At 37.6% G+C, this 23028-nt stretch overlaps 1 protein-coding gene across 12 annotated transcripts in view; it reads left to right on the top strand.

Annotated features, from left to right (window-relative positions):
- The first annotated feature begins 682 nt into the window (after window positions 1–682).
- Window positions 683–23028, top strand: part of CLIP4 (CAP-Gly domain containing linker protein family member 4) — a 130797-nt gene continuing 108451 nt past the window's right edge. For 4 of the 12 annotated variants that reach the window (XM_074288285.1, XM_074288275.1, XM_074288282.1 and 1 more), the window contains exons 1-3: window positions 686–752; window positions 5787–5920; window positions 9478–9527. The gene's annotated coding sequence lies outside the window, so the exon portion shown is untranslated. Of the gene's footprint in view, window positions 753–5786; window positions 5921–9477; window positions 9528–23028 lie in introns of all 12 variants that reach the window. The other 8 variants (XM_074288283.1, XM_074288273.1, XM_074288281.1 and 5 more) reach the window with 4 other exon arrangements.

The raw sequence follows: 23028 nt of genomic DNA, 5'->3' as shown, positions 1-23028 counted from the left end.
CGCTGGGGCTTGGAAATATCACTACTTCTATTTTTGTTGCAACAATATTCATTGTACTAGAATGTAGTAAGTAATGATAAGCATTTAATAGAAGTATGATTGATAAGTTAGTTTGAGGTCCAATAATGAAAAAAATGGGTTCTTATTCAATATAGCAATCTTTAGTTTCAATAATGAACTACAGTTACAGTGAAAATTATTTATAATACAACCTTTTATTATCTAAATTAAACTATACATCAAATAATGCTGTCTTTACCATAATAAAAATAATTATAATTACAGTTTGTTACTACAATATTTCAAGATTTTACATAGTGATTTCCCAAATTATTCCTATGAAATAGGTAGCCTAAATGCTATTATCTTACATTTTTACAGATGAAGAAACTATAAGTATCACAGAGGTGACATGAGTATGCCAGAGTAACATTTAATGAATATAAGATACAGAATTACAAATGAATGGAGGTTAGAGATTTCCACCATTGTTTCATATCTGAATTAGTTGACCAGAAAGAGTTCTCTTATCTTGTCAAGCTGAAGAGGACTACTTATAACACTGAGTTCTAGATTAAAATGAAGGCCATTTTAACCTCTGTAAAGTAAAAACTTTGATGGGATTGTGAGGCGGATGCAAGTGTAATAATGGCTTTCTTGAGTTCCATTGGCTTCAACCAAGAGCCAGATGTTCAAAGACAAGATAATATCATCAGGGAAACAATCAGCAAACCTGGCCTCCCTTATGTCAGGTATGATTATGGAGATGCTGAGTATTGGGGGTTACAAATATAAATGTGAGATAGTCCCTGCTCCCAAAGATGTTGTATTCTATATCAGCCTTGGATTCTTGAAAAAAAAAATTTGGTCTTTTCAGGATTGAAGTGGTGATCCATTGATACAGAATAGTCAAACATTAGGCTAAATAGGGTCTGAAGTACAAAAACCAGAAACAAAGAGATATAGAATTAGCTAAGGTTCAGTGTGCGAAGTGTTGATGGGTTAGTTTGATACGTGCACTTAGCAGTCACAGTCAAAATAAGAAGGATGGTGATATGTTTGTGTGACGTCCTTAAGAATGTATCTTGCCTGATGTTTTATAAGAGGAAGGACTAGTTAACAAATTTCTAAATTGTATTTCTTCTATATTTTCGTTCCTTGGGTAATTTGAGGGTTTTGGATTTAAATATAAGATTGCATTTTCTCCAGGCCTTGACAAAAACAACTTGTTTATATTTCATAAGTAGGTCTGAATTTAACAAGATTTACATTTAATATGGATTTTAAAAGGGAAGCAATGCCTTATGGTAAATAGAGAGCTGGTCTCACAGCTGGGAAGACCTACATTCAAGTTTAGCTTCTGATATTTATTGGCTTTATGTTCCTGGTCACTTTACTAAATGTCTCAGTGCTTTAGCTCAGAGGTATCAAACAAGAAGCCAAATCTAGATTAAAATGGGGAAAATCGGGAAATACTTAACAGAATAAATAAAAACACAATAGACTATAGGTAATATTAATCTGTGGTTTTCTAAGTCAATATATCACCTGCAGGGATCCTCATGTATGGTTTAGTGAAATACTTTTCTATTTAAATTTGATACAGCTAGGTGGCACAGTGGATGGAGTGCCAGGCTTGGAGTCAGAAAGACCTCAAGTCTGGCCTCAAACTAGCTATGTGACACTAAGTAAATCGCCTAACTCTGCCTCAGTTTCCTCATCTGTAAAATGAACTAGAGGAGAAAATGGTAAACCATTCCAGTATCTTTGCCAAGAAAATCTCAAATGAGGTCATGAAGAGTTGGACACAACTGACCAAAAACAATCCCTGATCTAGGCAACGCTTTAAAATTCTAAGTTGTAGTGAATATACTAACTTCTATTGGTAAAGAGATCTTCCCCTCTGAAATAGCTGAGAGCCCCTTAGACCAATGAAATCACAATTACTGATTTAAAAAAACAAAATAAAGCCAATTCAAAAACTCTTGTTTTAACATTTAGCCTTAAGACTGGAAGTGAAAACAAAAATATAATTCATAAATTTTCTAATTGTTTTCTCCTGCTACAAACATTAATCAAAGCCTGATATTAACAATAACATACATACATATGCACACTCATGTATCCTGTGGGCAATGATGTAAGTAGACAAGAAAGAGGGTGAAAGAGTATAATATATATTTTGAGGCTAAAGACAACAATGACTAATGTCTACAGCAAGGAAGAATAATGAGTGAATCATTAATTATGATTCTAATTACCTTCTGCTGCCAAATAAAATCATTTGTTTAAAGTAAGACATTTTGCTTTGATTAAAGTCATTCTCATTAAGTGAAATGTGTCAGTCAGGGAGTGAGTCCACAAACATTTATTATGCACTGATTATATGCCAAGCAAAGTGCTAAGTATTGGGGATATAAAAAAAGGCAAAACTGTGGTCTCTCTTCTCAAGGAGCTCACTTTCTACTGGGGGAAACAACGCGAGGACGATTATCTACATGGAAACTAATTTCAAGAGAAGGCACTCACAGGGGACAGGGAATGGTCAGTTAAAACAGGTTGTGAGGCAAGTCTTGAAGGAAGCCAGGAAAGGAAAAAGATGAGGAGGGAGCAAATTCCAGGTTTGGGGCAGCTAGTGAAATCCAAACATTAAGGACAGAAGGATATGGAAAAGAGGAAAGTGTAATAAGACTAGAAGGGAAGAAAAGACCAGCTTGTGAAGAACTTTTTAAGCCAGAGGACTTCATATTTTATCTTAGAGGTAATAGGGAATTTTAAAAAATACTGGTGCAGGATGTAATGGTCAAATCTGTGTTTTAGAAATATCACTGTTAAAGTTGAGTGGAAAATGGGTAGGAAGTGGTTCAGAGATGTTGACTACAAGTGACTCCACCCATCCACTCTTCCTCACTTTTATCTTCACTTTCTGCATATCTACTGGCTGCTTCTTAAACATGTTCATGTCTCTCTTCTTCTCTAAAAACCTTTACTTAATTTACCCAACTTTTTCTAGCTATTATTGTCCCATAACTTTCTTCCCTTTAGTGGCTAAACTATTTGAGAAGTCCTTCTGCTTCCTTTCCTCTCACTCTGTAATCTAGCTTGGCTTTTGACTTCGTCATTCAACTAAAATTTCTCTTTTCACAATTACCAATGATTTCTTATTTGGCAAATCTGTGACTTCCTTTTTCCACTCCTCATCCTTCTTGACCCTTCTGCAGTCTTTGACATTCTTCTTGATAATACTTTGCTCTCTAGATTTTTTAACACGGTTCTCTTCTGGTTCTAGCCAGTTCTACCTTTCTAACCAACACTTTTCAGTCTTCTTTATTAGATATTCATCCAGCTTGCTACTAAATGTAGACTTCCCAAGTCTTGTTCCTGGTCTTTTTTTTTTTTGTCTCCCTAGGATATTTCACTTGGTGACATCATCAGATTCAATTGTCATTTCTACACTGATTATTCTCAAAACTACTTATCTAGCTCTAACCTGTCTCCTAAACTCTGGATTTGAATCTCTAGCTTATTGGACATTTACAATTGGATGTCTTATATACATTTAAATGTAACATGTCTAAAACTGAACTATTTATCTTTTCCCCAAAACTATCCCTCCCTTCCAAATTTCTGTTACTATCAAGGACACCACTATTTAGCACCAACATCCTCTAAGTGCCCCAAACTCCAACATATGATCCTCAACTCCTCGTTATCTCTCAACTTTCTCCTTCCCCCCAATCCCATCTGTTGTCAAGGCATGTTGATTTGGTCTTCCCAACATGTGTGTTATACTATACTTCCCTTTATCTCCTCAGATAACTGCCATTGCCCAGATGCAGCCCTGCCATCACTTCATGGTAGGAGTATTGCAATAACCTGCTAGTTGGTCTCCCTACTATAAGTCTCTCCCCACTCCAAACTCTATTCTCTACTTAGCTGTCAAATATTATTTCTAAAACACAAGTCTAACTATGTCACCTGCCTATTTGATAAACTCTAGTGACTCCCTATTACAAATATAAAATCCTGTTTGACATTCAAAGGCCTTCATAAGCTGCCTTCCCCATCTGTCCTGCCTTCTTATACCTGACACCCTTCCATGTGAACTCCTTGAGAGTTTTGTATCTCTAATTCTTACCACAGTGCCTAGCACATTTTAGGGGCTGACTGAAGGTAGAGTGATCATAGATTTGGCAATAGATCCGGTGTGCTACATTATGAAAATGAGTTGAGGATGACAGTAAACAAAACTATGGATTTGAGGAACTGGGAAGATTACTGAATAATTGAAAAGACCAACTCTAGTGTAATAGAAAAAAAGTGAGGAGAGAGAGAAGATAATCAAAGAGAATAATTTATGTTTCGGGTATATTGCGTTTGAGGTGGCTATGGAACATCCAGTTTGAGATGTTCAATAGGCAGTAGGTAATGGAAGGTTGGAAGTCAGAAGAGAGATTAGGGCTACATAAATATATTGAGAATCATCTGTATGGAGATAATAATTGGACTCATGGGAGTTGATAAGATCACCAAATGAAGTAATATAGTGGAGGTGAGATGGAACCTTGGGGGCTTTTAATTTTAATTTCATATGGCCTTGCATTTCAGAGTAGAACCCTATGTTTTCTGTTCAGTCAAAAGGATTTTACTTAAATTAACAAATGATCATCTTTTATAATAAACAGAATGTCATTTCATTAATTTGTCATTGTTTTTCCTTGTCTCAGACATTACTTGCTATTCTATCTTTAGATATAATACATATGTAAAAGAATGTTAATTACCAGACTTGATTACAAAGACTTCTTCAAATCACATAATTTAGAGCCTCCTCAGGTTACTATAGAACTATCTAGGACCTTTGCCTGACAAACCCTGCCGTGACTGGGTGAAAAGAATTTTTGATCGACTCAATCAGAATACAAAGTGAACAGGTCCTGTACATCAGTTTGAATCAATAGACCAAAATAATCTGTATAAAAGAGAGGTTATCTCAGAATAGCTATTATGGAAGAAGAGATTATAAATATTTGAATTGAGAAGTTGGAACAAATGTGAAGGAAAAAGAGGACTAAGCTGTGGTAGAGAAGGGATATATACAGGAAAGGCATTGACTCTGTGGCACCTTGGACCCAGGATGAGGGAACTCTCAAGAAAAGTCCAATTTTCTCTGTGATTATCTATCTGTAAATGTTATAAATTCAAATGCTTCCTATAAACTAAATTTTGTTTCAACCACAAATAGGCCAGTTGGTGCAGAGAATAGAATGCCAGACCTGTCTTCAGGAAGACTTATCTTTCTGAATTCAAATCTGGTTTCAGACACTTCCTAGTTGTGTGACCCTGAGCAAGTCATTTAATCCTTTTGCCCCAGTTTCTTCATCTGTAAATTGAGCTGGAGAAGAAAATGGCAAACTACTGTGATATCTTTGCCAAGAAAATCCCAAATGGGATCACAAAGAGTTAACTGAACAATAATAACTGAGATAGATATTGTTATATATTAAGTAATTCTGATTGAATAGAGAACTTTTCAACCAAAATTCCCTAAAAGAGAAGAGAACTAAGTAGACTTTAGGGGCTACTGTATTGCCTATAATTTTAAAATGAGCTATGTATTATAAGAAGGTATGTTCCATAGATATTGGGAAGTAGTTCTGGTATCTTATGGACCTCATAGCAATGGCTCTGTTATCTGATTGAAGTGAGTCTACTTTTAGTGTTGAAAATTAAAATTTATCCAGACTTCCTTATTTTGTCTTTGTTCTCCTATGAATCATCCACAGGGATGACCACTCATTACACTACAGTTCTTGGTCTACCTCGTTTTTCATCTAGAATTTGCTGCAACTGGGGAAGAGATAGCTTTTTTTCTCTTTGAGATTTACTTCTGATTACTGGATACTTTTTAAGAGACCAGGTAGGATATTCATGAAATCACAATTTAAATGTTTGTATAAATATCATGACTTAGATGCTCATTATACTTTCTTTTGATTTGTATTAATCTCTGTTAATATTTGAGAGAAATTCTTCTTCATTTAGAGATATTTTGGGCAAGAAAAAAGAATAGAGATACTTGTTAGAATGATTTAGATTCTAATAACTGAACAATAGTTGAATAATTGAAATAAATGATAGGCTGAATAATTAAATAATTGGAATTATAGTGTATTTTCTTTTTAAAAATGTTTTATTTTTCCCCAATTACAAGTAAAAACAATTTTTAACATTAATTTTTAAAGTTTTGAGTCCTTCCCTATCCCCCATAAACAATCTGACATAATTTATACATGTGCAATCATGTAAAACAGTTCCATATTTGCCATTTTGTGAAAGAAAACTTGAACAAAACAAAAAAATAGAAAAAATAGAAAAATAGTATGTGTCTCTCTGTATTCAGATACTATCTGTTCTTTTTTTGTAGTGTATTTTCAATAGTCACCAACTTTTTAATTGGATGAACTAAAACATATAATTATATGTTTACACTTCTATATGTTATTGTCCAGGAATTTTAAAAAAGCAAGTTTTATATTACATTTAAATATAAAATTAGACCTATAATCTTTAAAGCAAATTATTGTTACATACAGTCTTCCAAGGAAATTCTTTCTACCAAAATCCTTGGTATTGTCAAATAGGTCAACATCACAAGTGAATCTAGATATGGTCTTATTGATGAAAATGAGAAAATAAATGCATTGCCATCTGCTTTGCTGCTGCTCCCAGTAGTCCAGGAAGCTTTTCTGGGGACTGTCAAGTTAAACCTGTTTTGTGTATTATCTTTCTTTGAGAACATGATGTCTTCAAGAGCAGGGAACGTTTGCTTTTATATTTGTTTCCCCAATTCTTAGTAAAATGCTTTATTTATATTAATAATTTCATAAATGCATTTTATTTCATTAGCTAATTTATTCATTGTGTCACATTTTCCACTAAGGCAAGCCCTGTAAATAGGAAAGTTTATTTTTGAGGCAATGAATGAGAAGTGCCTTGTGCTCTCCTCCTCCCTCTTGCTCTGTATTTCTCCTCTTGTTTGCCAATCCCTAAATTCTTTAACCTTTCACTGTGAAAATAGAAAAGTAAAAGCTTTAAGTGACAAATATCTAGTGAAAATGACACAAAACCCAGGTGATTTAAACCTCTCCTCCTAGCCAAGTGTCACCTCAGTCATCAAAGTTAAATGACTGACTACAAAGTAGTTGGGGCAGAGGAAAGATGCTTGAATTGTAAGTCAAAAGATCTGGGTTGGAGCCCTCATTTTGTGACTTATTACTTGTGTGAATTTAGGCAAGAGAATAAGAGAGTTAGGGACTCTGAGCATCAAGGTGGGAACAGGAGGGAAGATGAGAATAGACACTTATAAGGAGGGCACATGCTTTCTGGTTCTGGTTGACTATGTAGGAACTTTACTTCTGTACATTGGATGACCCAGTACTGAAAGAAGTTGGTGTTTTGGCTTGATGTGGTAAACCCTGAATGGTTCTTTGTTCCCACTCTTCCTTATGATACTGGCAAACTGGTGGGTGCTGTGTGAAAGAAGAGAAAGTTCCCAGTTCAGATTCCCAGACTTTGACACTTCAGGTAGTATTGTGTAACTACTAGATTTCAAAAGAGGGGTGGGGAAGAGGTGACTCTCTCCACCCCAGCATCATGGCAACGTAATCACAAGGTACCTAGTGCAGGGATACTACAGTTGTTTGAATAGTGCAAAGCCAGGGGAAATGTAAAATTTCTAGTTAGTTGTCCTGTAAACCATTGGTGTCAAATACAAATAGAAATGGAGTCACTGAAGTGTACATAATAATCCATGTGGGCCACATATTGATTTAGAAAACAGAAAAAATTATCTATTGTCTTAATATTAATAGTTGCTATGTCCCATGGTATTTTTTTCTTTGTTAAATATTTCCCAATTCCATTTTAATCTGTTTTATTGTTAGTTGCATGTTTGACACCTCTGCTATAAACTGCTTTATATTCTTCTGATTTAAATATCAATATATCAATAGTTATAAATTGTTACTGAATTCTGGTTCAAATTGTTCTGTTAATGCTTGTTATGAGTCTTTTAGATTCAGTGGGTTTTTTTGCGAATAGAGATAATTTACCTGTCCCATATCTGGTTCACATTGCACTCTGAGTAGCTTTTTACTTTCCTTTTAGTGAAACCAAGGATGTAAGCTATAGCTTAATCTGTAAATAAATTTATTCCTGAGGTGCTGGAGTGCAAGGGTAGGATTTTAAAAATGCATGAATATGAGGACAGGAGTCTAACTCCCTTTCATTAGCTTAATCTCCCCAGATTAAACCTGGATTTCTAGAAGCATCTATTTGTCTATATGTAGAATAGGGGCTGGGTACAGTACTTGAGTTCCTGTGAGCCACACAGTGATTTCTCAATGTTAAACACTAGAGAAAAGATAATGGTTTCTTCATTACTGGAGGTATTCAAGCATAGATTAGCTAATTATTGGGAATGTTGTAAAAGGATTCTCATTCAGGCACTGTTTGGTCTTTTGCACTAGCCTCTCAGATCCCTTTCAGCTCTGTGATTCTGAGCTACTTTTCAATTTTGCCCATTTTTTCTTCAATAGTGTGCAGAAAAAAAGTAATCCAACATGGAGGTATTTATTTTTTTCATGTGTGGACCAGAAACCAATCATGCATATATCTTAACAGGAGTTGTTGATCATGAGTAACTACAGTAGGCAGAGAGAAAATAGCTCTATTATTCTAAGCAGCCCTAAGTTTAGAAGATCTAAGTTCAGAGCTCAGACTATTTAGAGCTAGAATCCAATTCAATAATTCTAAAAATGAGGAAATTAAGGGCTAGAGGGAGGCAATGACTTGTGTTAAATCACATAGCTAATAAGTAGTAGAATGGAGATTTGAACCACTTCAAATGGGGACTAGAACCTAGATTTTCTTATTCTTAAACTATTGTTCTTTCTACCATAACACACTGCTTGCTGCATTTCCTAATTAAGAAATTTTCTCCTTGCCTTTTTGCTTGGTTGGAGATTCTCAGAGGCTCATTAGGCTTGGCTTTCGCTGACATCCTGATTGATGGGCTAGGAGAAGGTTGAACTCCATTCTACTCTCCCCTTTCAGAACAAATCCTTGTTCAGGGAGAAGATCCCTGTTGTGTCCTGTGTAGTTAATAGCAAGTCTGGTGGAAACACTGTGCTATGTGATGGGAAGACTTTGCCCCATTCCCCCCAAAAAAGAGACAGCTGAGACACTATGTTCAATATTTTTCTGGGTTGTTTATGTATTTAGTTTTAAATAAATATTTAAGGCTTTGGGAACGTGCCTGTACTTGTAGTACAAACTATTCTTAAAATAGCATTTTCTTCTTAGTTGCTATTCTCTGGGTTTCTTGCCAGATTAGAGAAAAAAAAAATCTATTGGAGATAAGATAAATTCTAGTTGATATGTAAATCTGGAATTTTGTCTGCTTGATTTTCCCAGCATTACCATGGGATGAGGTAGGATTGATCTGATCTCCTTGGAATACTAAGGTACCTTTCTATGTAATTTTCTCTTAATCTTTTAATTCTGTAAGAAGCAGTGTGGCTAGAGAGCTCGGTTTGGAGGGATGAAGGTCTGGATTCACATCCTGACTCTGACACTCAACTGTGTTACCCAGGGTAACAATTCACTTATCCAATATAAACCTCAGCAACTCAGTTATCTGGTGTGCTGTGATCTTCAGTGGTTAAGGGTTTTAACCCACGGTGAGGAGCTCCTAGATTACTGGCATATATTTTTGTGGAACTAGGAAGGACACACATATCTTTAGCACCCCAAATTTTAAAAAGTGGTCAGCACAATGCAGTAGAAAGAGCTCTGGATTTAGCCTGAGAGGAACTAGATTCAAATCCATTTCTGACACTATATCTGAGCAACCTTTCCCAAGTCACTTAAATTCTTGCGATTCAGTTTCTTCATCTGTAAGAAGAGGAATTTGGACTAGATGTTGTTGGATTAGGTGGTGTCTGGTATTTCTCCCAGCCCTAGATCTATGATCCCTGATCATAGGAGACAATCAGTACAAACATAATTATCTTTATTTATTTTGGAGGCAATTTGAGTTAAGGGACTTTTCCAGAGTCCCACAGCTAGTAATCTAAGACCATATTTGGACTCAGGTCTTCCTGACTCCAGGACCAGTGCTCTCTCCACTGCATGGATTATCTTTATTTTAAATACAGGGAGAAGTAGCCCAAGGACACACAGCTAGTGTGTGTTGGAGTCAAGTCTTCATATCTCCCTGTAACTAGTACAATGCTTGTTTTATTATATGACAGTGTTATCTCACAAATGTTATTTTATTTTACAATTACTAATGTGAAAGCCTGCATTGGAGTTCATAGGGCTTTATATAAATTAGATGTGTGTGTGTGTGTGTCCTCACAGCAACAATACAAGGTAAGTAATGTCAACTGATTTCATCCCCACTTTCCAGAGGTAGAAACTGAGGTAGAGAGAGGTTAATCTACAATAGTACAGAAAGAAAGCTCTTGAGCAGAATTTATATCCAAATCTTCTGACTCTGAATCCGAAAAAGGCCCCTCAGTGTCCTATATAATCCAAGCACTCCCTAGCACAGGAATACCTGCCAAAGTAGGTCTTGGAATGACTCAGGAAGAATGGGGGCTCCTCTTCACTAGGTGGGAGGTGCAGTGGGGTGGGGAGAATAGAGGAAAGAGAAGGGAATTGGAGCCCAAGGCTCTGAGTTTGAATCCCACTTTTGCTGCTTCATAGTTGTATCAAAAGTCATTTCTCTCTTCCTCTCAGTTTGCTGTTTGAGATTTGACTTGATAATCTCTTATTTTCTTAGCAGTACCTAACCCAGCTAAAAGCCAGGAACCACTTGATGGACTCAGACAGGGCTACCCTCAGGAAACAATCCTTCCATTACCATATTCTAAGTAGGGTGGTGCAGAGGGGTTGGTTTCCTGTTCAGTTGTGGGTTGGACTGGATGACCAGCTGTGTGACACTCGGTAAGTCATTTCTCTGTTTGCCTTAATTTCCTCAACTGTAAAATGGGGATCATAATCACAGCTACTTCCTAGGGTTGTTGTGAGGATGAGATGAGATATTTATAAAAAGTGCTTAGCACAGTACCTGGCACACAGTGGGTGCCCTTCCCTCCCCCCTCCTCTCCCCTTTCCTCCTTTCAAACTCTGAAATACTATGCACCCTGAGAACGCATGTCCTGTGTGGTGTAGAAGACCATGGATATGTGAGAGAGTTTCCATGAACAGTTGTTTGTCAAATGTAGATTAAATGTGATGTGTGTGGTCAGCTCGAGAAATTGGCCTTTATAACACTGTTTCAATGGGAAAATCTGGGATTCCAAACTTTGTGCTCATTTTCTTGAAAATTAATTTATACTTTGGGAACAGTCTTTATTTAGAAACATGGAAGGGGTCAAGAGTTCTTAATTTCTTCATATTCAACCTTAAGGAAAACAAATTCGGCTGAGACTCAGCCCCACCCAATTAAAATATTCTGGCCAGTAGAAAGGAACTTGTTAGTGAGTTGTTCTGTTGAAACAAAGATACTGGGGTGGTTTTGCCATTTCCTTCTCCAGCTCATAAGGCAAACAAGGACTTGGCCAGGGTCACACGGCTAGTAAGTGTCTTGAGGCCATAGTTGAACTCAGGTTCTCTTGATTCAGGGTTGGGACTCCATCCACTGAGCCACTGAGCTGCCTCAAGACAGGAACATAGTTCCAGCTTAATGTCAGGTCACATTTAGAAAACTTAATGGAGAGGTGATTGGCCATGCTAATTTAAAACAAAAATTAAATTATAAATAAACAAAGCCGAAATAAACAACTAAGAACCAATTATCCCTCCCACCCCTACCAACTACTATGTTCTCAAATTTTCTTTTGTGCCAAATCCAGAGATGTTCTGGAGAGTCCAACTTGAAGTGACCCCCAAAAGCCAATGGTTAAATTCTCATCATGAACATTCACACTATAGAAATCAACATTTGCTGCAAATCAGAACTTAATTTGTTGTTTTACTGGTTGTGTAGATTTAAGAAAGTAATGGAGAGAAAATAATAATGCAGATTACACTTAGGAGTGTATCATGAGTAAATTTTTTTTTTCCCAGAGATCTGGTTATTAAACAATTACTAGCACAATCCTGCCAATAATCTATGCAAACATGTTGTTATTGAATTGTGCTTTATTGAGCTTCACAGATAATTTTTTTTTACACAAATTGAAAGTTTGTGATAACCCTGCAGTTGAGTAAATCCATTGGCACCATTTTCCCAACAGCATGTACTCACATCATGTCTCTGTGTCACATCTGAGTAATTCTCACAATACTTCAAACTGTTTCATTATTATTATATTTGTTAACAATGATCAGTGATCTCTGATGTTACTACAGTAATTGTTTTGGACTCCACAAACTGCCCATATAAGAGTGAACTTAATTGATAAATGTTGTGTGATTTCTGACTGCTCCACTGAACAACAATTCACCTGTCTTTCTCCCTCTCCTTGGGCCTTCCCATTCCCTAAGACACAACAATATTGAAGAATATTACATAAACTTAGTTCATAAAGCAGCAAGAGGTTTGGAGAGGATTGACTTCAATTTTGAAGGAAATTCTACTGTGGATCAAATAATATCAAATAACATTCCATGCTACAGAGAAATGTTTCATGAAAGGAAGAGTCAATCAATGTGGCAAACTTCATTTTTTTTTTAATTTTTATTTTAAGAAATTGCCACAGCCCCCCAGCCTTCGGTAGCCATCCTCCTGATCAATCAGCACTCATCAACATCCACCTTCCACCACAAAAAAAGTTGTCCTTTGTTTTCTAAGAGGACCGATGTCATCAAGGTGATATTTTGACTTGTGCATGAATTGGATTTAAGTGAGGGAGGTTGTGCAGAGTCTGCAGCCTCACTTTCTCTTCCAGAATCATCCAAGCCCAGTGTCAGGACAAAAAGTCAGAGTGACTGGTGAGGACCTGCGATGCAGTGCATGACCTTGGTTGCTTCAATGTCTGACTAAACTCTCAGTGCTTCCCAATGCCTGCTCAGCCACTTTCGTGGCTGCTGGAACAGATGGTTCTCATCTGATCATTCCACTGGGAGAAGTCTTCCCGTACTTGGTGTGGACATCTCCTAACTCAGATACAGGTTTGAGGACTGTCAGTTACCTTCAACCTGTTTTAACCTGTCTGAGGAGATGGTTTACCGGGGTGTGGGCACTGTGCATGCAACAGCTTCTTGGAGCCACAGATGACAATTGGGTGAGTCAGGTGGACAACCAAGGAAAGTGAGCGTCTGTGATTTCTGGCAAGCCCTCACAGCAAAGCTACTAGTCCTACACCTCATACTGCAAAAACATTATGACTTGCTGAAGACTCAGATGATGTTTACCATTTTAAAGATATAATACTATTACATACTTAATAGATTACAGTATAATGTAAATATAATTTTTCTATGTACTGGAAAACCAAAAAATTCCAGATTCACTTTATTGCAGTAATGTGGAGCCAAACCTACAGTATCTCCAGGCTATGTCATATCTTTTGTTTTAACCGTCTTTAAATTTGGAAGGATGTAAATTAGAGTGAGTGTGGGTGTGTATCTTTGAGAGAGATTTGCAAAGTGATGTTTATCACTTGATTCTCACAATTGATCCTGCCTCATTCCCTATTCCAGTCCATTTTCCATTCTGTTCCCAAGGTGATGTTCCTAAACTTTGTCTGTTTGTCTGATTTTGCTACTACTCTACTCAATAAACTCTTATGGCTCCCTGTCTTCTCTAGGATTAAATATAAAATCTTTTTTTTTTTTTTTTAACTTTCAAACTCTTCACAACCTAATACTCCCTCTTCCAGTCTTATATTTTTCCAGGTATTCTTTGATCCAGTGAAACTAATGGCATTCCTCTTTCACAAACTAACATCCCTCTTCCAATCCTGTTACACTTCTCCAGGTCTTTTTTGATACAGTGAAACTAATCTACTTTCTGTTCCTTGAACAAAAACATTCCATTTCCAAACTCCTGGCATTTTCACTCTGTCTCATGCTTGGACTGCTTTTTCCTCTCAAATCCACCTCCTGGCTTCCCTCAAGTGTCATCTCCAATGCCAATCTCCCTTAAAGTTAGTGTTCTTCCTCTGCCTATTTTTTCCTATTTCTCTTGCATACAGATGTTTGTGCTAAGTTGTCTGCATGTTTTCTCCACATTACACTAGGAGATCCTTAAGAGTAGTGGATGGTCTTTTGCCTTTCTTTATAACAGCATAGTGCCTGGCACACAATAGGTGTTTAATCAATATTTATTGACTGACATCCCTGAAAAGCAGATAATTAAAAAAAAATCATTATTCTTATTTAGCAGAAGAGGAAACTAAGGTTCAAGTATTTGCCTAAATTCACACAGCTGATAAATATGAGAAGCGTATGATTTGAATCTGAGTCCTCTTAACTCCAAGTTCAATACTCTTTTCTTTGCACCAACTGAATGGTTCTGCTTTAAACTCATGAATATGCTTTTCACCTTTTATCTGCTAGCATTACCTTCGTGATATTTATGGTATATTTATCACCACCCAAATTAATGCCAAGTTTATTACAGTCTAAATTGATGGTGGAATTAATTAAGCATTTTGAAAGCTATTATTCTGTGTGAACTTTCATCATGTTGTTGTTGAGTCATCTCCATCCTGTCCTACTCTTCCTGACTCCATTTGGGGTTTTTGCAGAGATACTCCAGCTCATTTTACAGGTGAGGAAACTGTGGCAAACAGAGTTAAGGTGATTTGCCCAGGGTCTTATAGCTAATAAGTGACTGAGGCTAGATTTGGTCTTCCTGAATATAGGACTGGTGCTCTATCCGTTGTATCTAGTTATCTTGTATGCCCTTCCAGTCCGCCTAGCATAAAGAGTTGTTGCCATACTCTGCACAAACTAGCAGTGTGAAAAGTATGCTCCTTTTAACTTGAAAATTGAATAGGAATTGCAGATTTTCATTGTAGCATAGTTTGAGATATTTTTCAATATAAAAAGAGATAGCAATTTTTCATATGGCACTTTAGTAATGGAAGGGAAAGCTTCATAATTCAACTTTCTTTCTACCCAATGGATAATTGGGAAATAAGTCAGACAAAAATGGTACTGGACCATTCACTCAACAAGCAATTAATAAACACTAAGAATATGCTTAGGGCTGTGCTAAGTTCTGGGAATGTATATATGAGTAAAAAGAAAAGACATCCCTGACCTTAAGGAGGACATAATTCTAACGGGGAAAACATATACAGGAGAGCTAAAAAAGAGAGGAGGAGGAGATTGGTGGAAATTTTGGCAAGATGGATAGGGCACTGTTGGAGAAATAAAGGGGAGTGAAGCCTTGTGAGAAGGTAGTGATGATGGTTAGAATGTACTCTATACCTAAGGATAGATTTTTTTTCCCCTACACTAACTGTTGTCGAGCCTCTTTGCATCCCATAGACATGTACAATTAATTTTCTGAACATTTCAGAAGTATTTTCAGAAGTTTAATTCAAAAGAATTCAACTTTTTAAAAAAATTTATCTCTATTCAATCTGTTCTTATTCAATCTGACTCAAGTGTTCCAGTTTGCCAGGCTCTTTTTTGAGTCCTAACCCTGTCATCCACTGTTTTAGCTACTCCTCCCAGCTTTGTGATATCTGTATATTTAATAACCATACAGTCTATGCCTTTATCCAAATTTTAAACATTCAGAGTAATAAGACTAAGGGAAGATACTACTCACCTCTCAGAATGACTATAATATTATAAAATGGTTTTTTTTTTTTTTTTTTTTTAAGACAGGCTATTTATGGAGTCACAAATCTATATAAGTGTACAAGCATTGAAAGTATTAAGAGTTGTAATTTCTGTAATATTTTAAGGTTTGTGAACTGTTTTATACAAGATGTTTCTCTTTCTTTCTTTCCTTTGTCATGCCACAGTTCCCTTTTATTGTCCTGATTCAGTTTCCCTGAATTGTTCTGCCTCAGTTTCCCCAATTGTTCTGCCTCAGTTTCCTTGAATTGTTCTGCTTCAATCCCTCTGGTTGCAACCTCCCTATTTCACTCATTAGAACTGAAATAATTAGGGCTATGGAGATCTGGCATTCCAAAAAATAAAACTCCAGATGTCCTATCTCAGATACCTAATTAGTATCTCTTAAGTTTCAGACTTTCCTGGCTCTAGTTGGACATTTCCTAAGTCCTCCCAATTTCTAAGAATTTGTGGTCCTACTCCCAACCTATCAGAACCAGATTGCCTGGAGATTCTCCCTCACCAGAGTTTGGACTCAAACACCCCCCTCCACTTTTGTCTACTCTAGCTTAGTGTCATATATATATATGTCACTGAGAACTCATATTCAGAGCTGGATGCTTTGAGATATCAGTCCTGGGGGGCAACATGCCCCCAGTACAATCTCTCCTCAGAAATCCAAATAAAATATTAAAAACTCTAATCTTGCCTCAGTTTCTCCAGCATTACACCTTCTCTCTCTCTCTCTCTCTCTCTCTCTCTCTCTCTCTCTCTGTATCTCTCCTCTGTCTCTGTCTCTGTCTCCCCTCTATCTCTCTCCTCTCTTTGTCTCTGTCTCTCTCCTCTCTGTCTCTGTCTCCTCTCTCTGTCTCTTTCCCTTCTCTGTCTCTCTCTCCTCTCTTTGTCTCTGTCTCTCTCTCTCCTCTCTGTCTCTGTCTCCTCTCTCTGTCTCTTTCCCTTCTCTGTGTCTCTCTCCTCTCTGTCTCTGTCTCTCTTGCCTCTCTCTTTATATCTCTATGTGTCTCTTCTCTCTCTCTCTCTCTCAAATCATGACATTTGTAATCAACACTGAATATAATCTTAACATTAAAATATGCATGTTTCTTTTCTGAGACAGCATTTTTGGATGGAATGATAACCAAAAAGAGAGGTATCTCATAGCTTTGGCCTGAGGGAGAGATCTGGTGCAAATTTGTATTGGGTCCAAGAGAAAGATATTTGAAAACTAAGTAAGGGAGAGGAGGGAAGTGCATTCGATTGCATTCACTCCTTTATAACTTAATTTCCTTTGCCAGATGAGACTACCTCCATCAGGTCAATTAGAGGTAAGAGCTAGGTGTGAACAAGGCCTGGATATCCCTACTGAATGACAGGTCTTACTCTTGAAGACTTTTGGGGAGGCTGCATATTTTGGCTGAAGGAACGCAGTCATATCCTGCGGATACTATGTAAAATAGCAGATCACTTTAGAATTTAAGAGAGTTCGTTGGCAAGCTGGGAGAGGACAGTTCTAGCCAATCCAGCTTGGGGCCGGTGAGGGGGTGGGGAGGAAAAAGTCTAGTGTACCTCCTTTCGTTCTCCCCTTGGCCAATGGAGGAGCTCCAAAATTCCAGACAGAGAATTTGGATGGACCTATCTAGGCCTTAGCAACATAACTGGGACAGCTATGGCTGGTGGCTGTGTCTGCTTTGGGAGCTAAAGACTGAGGAAAGGTAGCTTTAAGACTACAAAAAGCCTGCCAGAAAGCTAGATACCATGTGTAAGAGAACTTCGTGAGCACCCTGTCTCTCTTTCTCCTCCCCTCCACCCCCCACCTCCCCAGAAAAGGTGGGGGTGAGGGGAGAAAAGGACTTCCAGCACTCTGGACCGGTGAGTTTCCCACTTACCCCAAACTGTGTGAGAAAAGGTCACAGATTTATGGGGAATTTTTGTGAATTATTCTTAAGATACCACCTTAGTAAATATCTCTTTTGAAAAAAGCTAGTTAAAGCTGGCTGACTAATTGCTGTCAGCTGAGAATCCGGAGGAGGAAGAAAGTTCTCCCTTGGGACTAGATTACTATAGAATTTGCAAACCGCCCCCAGCCCTTCAGGATTAACCCTTGAGCCCCGAGGGGATGAGGGAGCTGCCCCGGGGGCCCAGCCTTCGGGTTGGATTAGATGTTGGGAAAGTAGTGGCAAGACTTGTGCTTTGGGTCTTAGTTTGAGATGATGCATGGGGCATTGCTATCCTAATTAATTGAGAGTCAGAAAATTTGCTATTTATTGTGTCATTGAAATAGAGCCTCTCATACTCATATTCATCCCTTATAAAGTGACAGAGTGAACTTCTGAGCTAGCCCTGGAATCGACAATAACTGGGTTCAAGTTTTATTCCTGATACTTCTTGGTTGTATGATCATGGGTGAGTCTATTAAATTCTCAGTGCTCTGGGCAGGATTTTTAATCTGGGGTCCACAGAAGAGGTTATAAACTTGGCGGGGCAAAATTACATTTTTATTTTCATTAAACTATAGTTAAAATTTAGCAATACTTTCTTTTATAAATTTATTTTTATTTTTATATAGCTTTTTACTTTTCAAAATACATGCAAAGATAGTTTCCAACACTCATTCTTGCAAAATCTTGTGTCCATTTTTTCTTCCTCCCTCTACCTCCTTCCTCCCCTAAACAGCAAGCAATCCAATTTCTCTTAAACATATTTCCACATTTATCATAGAATTACTTTCAACTACCTAAAAACATTCTTCTGAGAATGAATCAAAGATTAGACAACAATAAAGATTTGTTCTCTGAAGTAGAAAGATTTTTAATTCAAGTAATTTGATTTTCTCATTAATTTCTCATTATTCTGTAAAATCATTCCAAGATGCTTGAACAAGGCAGATGTCTGTTCCAGCTTCCTTGGACGGAGCAGATGAGCAAAGAGAGTAAGAATCTCTCAAAGTCCTTCTTGTCACGTGTCTCTTAGATAAAAAATATCTACGAAGCATCTACTAGGTGCCAAATACCCTGCTAGACCCTGGTGATACAGACCCAGCCTTCAAGGAACTTATATTCTACTTGGGAAATCCAACATATTTACAGAGAAGTAAATATCCTATGTAGAAAAAGTTCATACAAAGTGAATTTTGGAGGTAAAGAGGCACTAGCAAAGGACTCTGGGAAGAGGTGGCACTTATGCCAGGACCTGAAGAAAGGAGTTAAAAAAGATGGAAGTAAAGATTAGGGAGGCATTCCAGGGAATGCAGGCCAGCTGTGCAGAGGCAGCTAGTGGGACTGAGGATGGGCCTGAGTGCAGACACTTACTAGGTAGGTCAGCCTAGGCAAGTCACTTAACCTCTCTTTGCCTCAGTTTCCTCATCTGTAAAATAGAGATAACACCTTCCTCCTAGAGTTGTCATGAGAATCCCAAGTGATGATATTAGCCAGCCTTAAAGCTCCATATGAACATTAGCTCTTTAAGAGTCAGATTTGTACTTCAGGAATATCAAACTGACAGCAATGTGGAAGATGGGTGGAAGAGGGAAGAACCTTGAATGGGGAAACAAATTCAGGGATCATTTCAATCATCTAGGTCTTGAATGGGGAAACAAATTCACCATTTCAATCATCTAGGTGAGAGGTGATAGAGGGCTGAGGAAGGTTGTGGAATAAGGGGAGGGATGAGAGAAAGCTACACTATTGACTAGACTGGGGCAACTGATTGGCTGTGGGGGAAAGGTCAGACCTCTGCAATTGGGAGGATGGTGTATACACTTACAGGAAGGTTTGCTATGTTGAAAAAAGTAGTGCCCATTTAATTGACACAAGCTAAGGACTTTGAGAGATTTTCTCAGTCTTTGCTCATGGGCCCCACTGAGGGAAGCTGGAACAGACATGCCTGCCTTTTCCCAGCATACTGGAATAATTTTACAGAATAAACTTTTATTAAGCTTAATGAGAAAAGAAAAAAAAGGAGAAACTTCTGAATGAATAATTATTTTCTCCAAAGATGAATTTAAATTCTCAAAATTTGAACCCAGGGCAGGTTTTATTGTGTTCCCTTGGGAAAAGCTGCTTGAGAACAGGAACTGTTTTCATTTTTGCCTATCTATGTCCAGTACCTAACAAAGTGCTTTTGTACTTAGTATGATATTGTTGAATTTTTCTCTCTGGAAACTTTTGGTCTGTAGATCTCTCCAGGGGAAAGAAGATTTAGAGACTGACCCAGGTGAGGCAGATTCAGGAACATTCCTACCTTAAAGGATCGCCCTGGGGAGTATGCTAATTCTCTTAGAAGGAGGAACATGATAAAAGGATGGTGATTCTGATTTGTGTCCATCTGTATTATTGACACCATCATTCCAATAAAAGAAATAACAAGGGAACACACATAGAATCAAGGGAAAGAAATGGCAGTCAGCTATTACCCAGATTTTGCTGAAAACTGTTAAAAGAGTTAAGAAATCCATCCAAGCAGTGAGACTGAACCTTGAGGCACTCTGACCACCTTCTTCTCTTGCTTTTGGTGATTTCAGCTCATGACCATCCCTCTGGGCATTCTTCAGCCCAGAAGAATTTCGGGAAGGAGAAATAAAGAGGGAAAAAACTAATCAGAACTGGGGGGAGTGGGGAGGTCTGTTTATGAAACTGTAACAGCCTGTATGTTGCTTGCTTGACTCATTGGGTATAGCAGTTGAAGGAAATTGAGAGATAGGATTATCCCCAGGAATGGGGACTGAGCCAAGATTATTGAATTAGTTATTACTTTAAATATTTCACTGATTTCTTAGAATGAACTCGAGAAGTTGTCATGCATGAAACTGAAATGACTTTCAAGGGCCGAAAGGGAAAGACAACTTTTTAGCTGCCAGAGCGAAACAACTCAGGCTATGAGCATCTGCAAATAGATCTAACAGCTTGAGATGTTAAGGGCCCCACCTGGTGGCTGACTAAGTTATTGCAGGCTTTGTTAACTCCAAACCCAGAAGTCCATTTTAACCTATATATTATGGTTATCTCTCAGGGTATTAAGAGTTAAAAATGTCATAAACTGAATTAGATTAAATGAGGTGGGGTGACAAAGGGCAGATTCCTCAATGGTCTTAAACTTGGTTTCCATTGGCTCTAGAGCCAAACCTGACTTTTTCCAGGACCATCCAGGAACACACCTGGGAGTGGAACTCAAGTGTTATATGACATCTTGAGGAAGGAAGTGTTTTTATTTCTTCAAGTATCCAATTTTCAAACTGGAAAAAAAATAAAACCAAGGACAAGAATCTTATTAAAATGACATTTGCATTTTAATTGTTTTGTAAATGAAGTTTCTTAAATGTTATAAAAATCTAATTTGCTTCACATGCAAAAATAGTTTGGTGTTATATTATCTGACTTGGGCTGAAGATGCCCATGGCTGAGCAATTTCCTCCAGTAATTGGGTGACTGAGTTTTACTATGGCTGGTATCATCTAAGAGTTCTGAAATGCAATCTATAGGTCACATCCCTACTGCTTAGAGAGCTTATTCTCTTGAATATAGAATCATGGAATCAGAACATCAGAGCTGAAGGGGACCTTTGAAGCCATCTAGATCTATCTTATTTTACAAATGAGGAAAATGAAATGACTTGCCCAGAAAAAGAAAATGACTTGTCCAAATCACATAGGTAATAAGTAACCTTAATCTTGGCTCTGGAATTAATCAAGACAAAGTATCCCATGATGTTTCTTATCTCTGAATTTAGATGAAACAGGATACCAACAATGAAATTCATGTTGATATAAACTGTATTATTCTTAGCATCCCACGTTCCCTTTTCCACTCCCTTGCCATGGTCACCACAAAAGTAGGAGTTGTTCATAAGATTCAGTGTTGTTTACATTTTTCTTTCTCAGATTTGTTACTCAGATTTAAGGATTTGTCCTTAAGGGGCCAGTTTGTACTGGGTGATGGGTCTCTCTGTTCTTTTCTTACCCAGGCTTTGACAGTCTGTGACCTTCCTCCAAGCCTTTCCTTCTTGGCAGAACACAATAGAACTTGCATGGCCTTTGAGAATCCAGTCTCTCTCCTCACAGGACAGTGCGGTGGATAGAGTGATGGGCTTGGAATCAGGAAGAATCATGAATTCAAATTTGACCTGAGACATGTAATAGTTGTGCGATCCTGGGCAAGTCCCATAACCTGTGTGACTCAGTTTTCTCCTCGACGTGGAGAAGGAAATGGCAAATCACTTCAGAATCCCTGCCAAGAAAATCCCAAGTAAGGTCAGGAAGAGTCAGACATGGCTGAAAAATGACTGAATAATAATAACAACAAAGCTATCATAAGTCACTGTTAGTAGATCTGCATTTTTAGAAAATCCTAGTAAATTCACATTTAGTCAGCACTTTTCCTTGAAGAAAGCTGATGAGAGGAGAGGAGCCAAAGAGAATAAAGTGGAAAAATATTGAATAAAAAGAAGAGACATGAGTCTTTATCCTTTTCATTGGCCAAACTGCTACTATCCTACCTTCCCACCTCTTCTGGAACATTACTTTATTTTAAATAGTAGGAGAAAGGAAGCAGGATTGAAGCAGAGAAGGCTGAGAGAACAGAGATTTCCCAAGCTGTTTAGAACTATTGGAAAGGCAAACTTGGGTCTTTCCTTTAACTAAAGTGACTAATCTAGGAGATAGCTTGTGACTAATGCACAGATAATTTGCCTCTCACTGCTGATTTGTGAGCTTTATGATAGAGATAAAATCCTATATAAGGTGACAACCTGACTGGAAGGGCTAGGTGCTGTTCCAGTGGACAGTGTTAGGTAGAGGTTATAGAAAGAAACATTTCAACCCAGGTTGAGAGTAGGAAGAGGAGAGCAGCCTGGAAAGAAGGGAAATTGAATCTCCCTCTTACTGAATCTACTCACAGCTGGAAGAGGCTGTCTTTTAAATACTATTGTCTTTATGATTCTACAAACATTGGAATACCCTCAGGTGAATTGAAATGACCAGGATTTAAATCAACAATGAAAAGTCCATGGTGGATGGAAGTAGGCCACAACATGTCAGCAATGATAAATTGTACATTAAGTACAGCATGAAGGATACATCTAGGATATTTCTGCCTAGGAAGACAGATGGGTCATCCAAATACCACCAAGGAGGGATAACAAATGGCGAGTCCAAATGATGATGTTCAAGATACTAAGACTTTATTGCATCGAGTAGATTATTTATGATAATGGGAAAATATACAA

The sequence above is a fragment of the Sminthopsis crassicaudata genome, chromosome 2 (genome assembly GCF_048593235.1).
Source record: "Sminthopsis crassicaudata isolate SCR6 chromosome 2, ASM4859323v1, whole genome shotgun sequence".
In the NCBI taxonomy this organism is placed as follows: Eukaryota; Metazoa; Chordata; class Mammalia; order Dasyuromorphia; family Dasyuridae; genus Sminthopsis; species Sminthopsis crassicaudata.
Note: the sequence above shows the minus strand (reverse complement) of the source record. Positions and strands in the feature narration are given on the sequence as shown.